At 51.0% G+C, this 4,863-nt stretch overlaps 1 long non-coding RNA gene across 1 annotated transcript; it reads right to left on the bottom strand.

Moving 5' to 3' along the window:
• Positions 1-476: 476 nt before the first annotated feature.
• LOC114816915 lies at positions 477-1,366 on the bottom strand. Its single transcript, XR_003764722.2, has 2 exons — positions 1,244-1,366; positions 477-976 (listed from the first exon to the last, which is right to left on the bottom strand). It is a non-coding gene; the product is annotated as an uncharacterized LOC114816915 (long non-coding RNA).
• Positions 1,367-4,863: the final 3,497 nt, after the last annotated feature.

Below are 4,863 nucleotides of genomic sequence, written 5' to 3' on the forward strand. Positions count from 1 at the left end.
CCTCCCACGTGGAGCTCCCAGCCTCAATCTTCATTTTACAGATAAGGGAACTGAGACACAGAGAAGGGAAGTGACATACCCAGGGTCGCACAGCAGGCGAATGGTGGAGCCAAAATTAGAACCTATGACCTTCCGACTCCCAGACCGCTGCTCTATCCATCACACCGTCGTCGCCCGTGGGCCCAAGGCCATAGCGCGTGTGGCCAGATGGGACCGGGGTCCTCCGTGGCCTTGCGTACCCCAAAGATGCCCATCTACCGGGCAGTACGTGAGCTACGGAGAACGGCTTAAACTACGTCGGCTATGCAGTTGACGTCACGTGAATCTAATAGGCCCCTCTTTGATCTCCCCCACCTAATGGGTCCATCAAAAACCGTAATGGACAAGGGGTTCTGCAGCCCTTCCACAGAGCGAGGGATGAACCGCCTTCAGAAGATGCCTCTCTGTAGACAAATGCAATTAGACTATGCTCCAGCTAGGATTTGTGGAAATTTATTATAAAGCAGTGCTAAGAAACACTCATCAATAACCCATAAAATCCACTATGTTTTCTATCAGAGAGACAATTAAACCAAGGTGAAGCAAAAAGCGCTCTGGCAGAGCAGCAGCGAAGGTGTCAAGTATGAGGGACAAAGGCGTCATCGCTGCTGTGAAAATAAGGCAGAACCTGAACGAATAAAAGAGAAAGGACTGTCTTCCAACTCGCCGTAACTCAGAAAGGAAAACAGGGAAGGATTCAATGTTTACCTCATCAAGGCATCTGCTAATCCTGGGGGGGAAAACACCAACACCACAAATCTTCCCCTCTCAAACACTGAATTTGTCCATCGGGAATTCGGGGTTCAAGACAGGTGTGGATAGAGAATTCTTCCTCGAAGAACAATGCTGGATTTATGAGATGGTTCTGGAAGCGGGCAGCTTGAAACACTGAGCAGAATGCCGCGTAACTCCGGCCCAAGTCAACGGGCGAGTGAGGCTTGAGAGAGAAGAGGAGGGAGCTCATTTACGAAGGTTGTCGTCCATACTGCTCAACTTATCCTGATAAACAGCTCTGACCTCCCCCTCCCCTTACTTTTGTTCAAGCAGGCCAAATGAGCCCTTCTCAGCCCATCTTCCAATGGCTACTGGTGACCACTTCCACGGAGATTGGTGGCAACTAGGCCAAGCTCCTGAGGAGAGGAGGAAGCGAGGGGGTGTCCGGGGTGGAGCGGGGAGGAAGGTAAACGCAGCGGCATGGACTTACGGTTAGACGGCAGGAAGGGAGCCGGGGGAGTCCTGGGCTCTCGGCAAAAACTGGCACAGACGACGATGGCGTGACTCACGTCCGACGGGAGGCCTCCAAACGGCTTACGTTTGCGGTGTTCTGAGCTCTGAAAAAAAATATCCAACAGCATTCGGTTAAATCCGCTGACCCTTGCTGAACTCAAATCCATCAAATTGAATTTATTGAGTGGTTACTCTGTGCAGATCACTGAACAGTAGACCCCGACCGTATGTTCGAGGAGCACACGGTCTGCTGCATGCGGAGCGCCTGGAGAGTTACAACCGAGTTGGTAAACAGGGTCCCTGCTCTCAAAACGTTTATAGTTTACTCCCTTTAGAGTACTGAATGCTTGAGAGAACCATACAGTGGAGTTGACATACACGATCCCTGCCTTCACGGAGTTTACGGTCTGGGTGCAAGAGCGCTTTACTAAACCCCCGGAAGAGTAGAATAGAGTTGGAAAGATCCTTGCCCTCGAGGAGTTTACAATCTGCTACGTGCAAAGCATAACCCCCAGGGCTTGGAAGAATGCAATAGAGTCAGGAGACACAACCCCTACCCTCGGGGAACTTGGCTACAATCTTCTTACTGCAGAGTCGGGATTTGGCCAAAATGGCCGGGTAAGACCCTCCTGTGTGCCCCCTCTCATTCACCCCATCCCCCCCCCCTCCCGGTCCCAAGCACATAAATCAAATGACCTTTTCTGTGGCTCTAAGGGGAAGGGGACTCTCGGTGCGAGGTCTGGAACTAAGAGAGCCAGACGGGGTTGGAGACAGGGAGGGCGAGAGCTGGGACGGTTACTTTCCCGACAAGAAAGAGCGGATTCCCGATTAACCTCCAATTTCTTCTGTGCTTTTCCTTGCCCGAAGCTCGTGTCCACCCGGGATAACGTTTCGCCCAGACCACATCCTTGGAAGGAATTCAGAGGCACACTCCCAAGCGCTTAGTACAGTGCTCAGCACACAGCAAGTGCTCGATAAATCCCGCTCGATAGATAAAAGGAAACTGAGGCCCAGAGAGGTTCGGTGACAAGGCGAGGGGCACCCAACCTGTCAAGAACAGAGCTGGGATTAGAACCCGGGTCCTCTGACTCCCAAGCCCTCACGACTTGATCTGCAGTTTCGAGGCCGAGAAAACAGAATCCTGGTACTTGAAGCAGTTTTTTTGTTTCCATGCCGGGATGCGTTATCTACATCGGAAAAAATGACATTGCCCCCAGACCAGGCTCCGCAGGTAGGAAATGGAATTAAGGGTTCGCACCTCATTAAATCTCACTCTCGGTGAGGTCGTCCCATTCGGGTCCCTTAACACGGAGCTGGTGAGAGCCTGCTCTGGGAGCGAATGAAGCTAAAGGGATTTGATACCGGCCGAAAGAAGCCCAGTGATTTTGACCTCCGACCTCTGTCATGCTTTTGAATTAAATTTAAACACTCGGTTCTGTTTTAATAATTTCTGTGGTGAAACACATTCATTTTCAGGGAGCCGACAGAAAGGTGACATTCACCGTTCTGCGGTTTATACCTCTCCTATTACCCCTTCTTCTACCCCGTTAGGTGGTTAGGCGAAATTACTTGATTCTTGAGGAATTCGGGGACGACTGTCACGACGGCAGCCAACGGAGGCTATTCCGGTTTCAGAGCAACGGCTAAATAGCCGAAGGCGGCCTTCGGGTCCCATCGTTTGGCGTTCCGGGTTCGGAAAGCGTGTGCTGAGGCAGTGGTATTGTGCTCTCGGCATCTTCCTTCTGGATGTCAAAGCTCCTTTCAGTAGGATTCAGAGCCAAACACCGCCCAACAAATAGGACTCCGTTCTGAAGAGGTCGGGCTCATTCCTCCTGATGACTAAGTCCAGTGTGCGACGGGATGATTACAATGAAGTCTCCTCCCTCCCTTCCCCTCCATAACAAGCTCCCGATTCTAAATTCGGAAAGGATTACGGGAGTTGGGGACAGATATTTTTAGGGGTCGGAGGTTGCCAGAATAAGAGAAGAGCAGAGTGACTTGGACAAATGAAAGGACGGTCGGAGAGAGGACAGAAACCAAGGGTAGGAAATGACGCCAGAGGGTGAAAATGAGAGAATAGGCTGAAGCGGCCACAGGGTATGAAAGGAAGCAGTCAAAGGAAGAGGGATCGAAAGATGGAAATTGCGGGGTGGGCCGCATAGGGCCCCCCGGGGTTGGAAGGTGATTTTTCCGAGGAAAGCTCTAACGTCGCCATGAACCTGCAAGAGAGGGGAGCGGGAGAGGGTACTCCGACGCGGCCCAGGCTGGGATTTGAGGACCAGGAGGCACCGGATTCCATTCTGCACAGTGCGTTTGCGCTCCGTGCCCTGGCCAACGGTGGAGAGCAGCGCGGGCTAAGCACTGGGGTTCTGACAATGAAGAGAAACAAATTAAACTAACTAAATTACAGACCCATCGCTGTGCCGTCCGATCACTACAGGTGTTTGCATTTAGATGTGCAATGCTCTAAATTGTCATCCGCCAACTTGTGCCATCCGATCATTACAGGTGTCTGCATTTAGATGTGCAATGCTCTAAACTGTCGTCCGCGAACGTGCCGACTCGATTCTCCTCCCCTAACTTCTATGAAGCTGATGCATGTTCTGCCATGCCCGATACCCACTGAAAGGAGAGTGAGATAACAGATATTCATAGCACGGTAACGGTACAGCACAGGTCCGCACACCTGACGCGCTCTCTCTCCCTCTCTCTCTCTCTCTCTCTCGAGAGCTCTTCCAAGAGGAACTCTAGAATAAGTGGCACATAAAAAGCATTCAAAGCCCAGTCAAAATACGGGTATTTGTGCTCTATTAAATTTTGATTACAAATTTGGCGATGTGTGGTATTAATTTAATGTTTATCTTGAAAGAGGTTTGGGCATGAATAATTTCAATGAAATGGCATAATGAGGCAGCACTTAATCTTTACAGAACGGTTGGAGTTTTTCAGCACCTCTGAATTCACGACAACAGGAGGGTACGAGTTTTTCAATTAAAGGTGGGAACAATAAGCAGAGGAGGAGGAACAGGGAAGGGTAATTACGGGTCGCAAAACCAATCGCTGTCTATTATCTTCTAAATCACGCACGTCACTCCTCTTTCTCTAGGGGTCTGGCCACGCCTTAGCGGAATATGTTTTCCCCGTGGTGCGCGTGAGGAAATCTGGATCGAATCATTTAGGACTGCTTGCAAATATTTGGGCCCCTCTTCTGCATGACCCTCCTCTTGGTTAAGGAGCCCGTCGCGTGCTCCTGATGCATTTTCCCAAGCGCTTGCTAACAGTGCTCTGCACTCTGTGGGAACTCAAGAAATCCAGCTGTTGTTGCTGCCGAGCAAGTCTTTGTGGCAGAGAAGCAGGATTTCTCTTCCCGGAGCGGAGATTAGCCCGTCAGCTCCTCCGGGGCAGGGATCGTGTGTAGGAATTGGACCACACTCTCTCGAACACTTACAGCAGGGCTCTGCAGAACAGCAGGCAATCACTGCATACGACTGACGGGAGGCTTTGAGGAATGCAACCATCTGTAAAAGCGAGAAATGCCAATGAGCGGTTTTTCACCGGAGGTTGGGTGGCGAGCCTCACTGGGGTTACACTCCTCCG

This window comes from Ornithorhynchus anatinus, chromosome 15 (assembly GCF_004115215.2).
Source record: "Ornithorhynchus anatinus isolate Pmale09 chromosome 15, mOrnAna1.pri.v4, whole genome shotgun sequence".
Lineage (NCBI taxonomy): Eukaryota > Metazoa > Chordata > Mammalia > Monotremata > Ornithorhynchidae > Ornithorhynchus > Ornithorhynchus anatinus.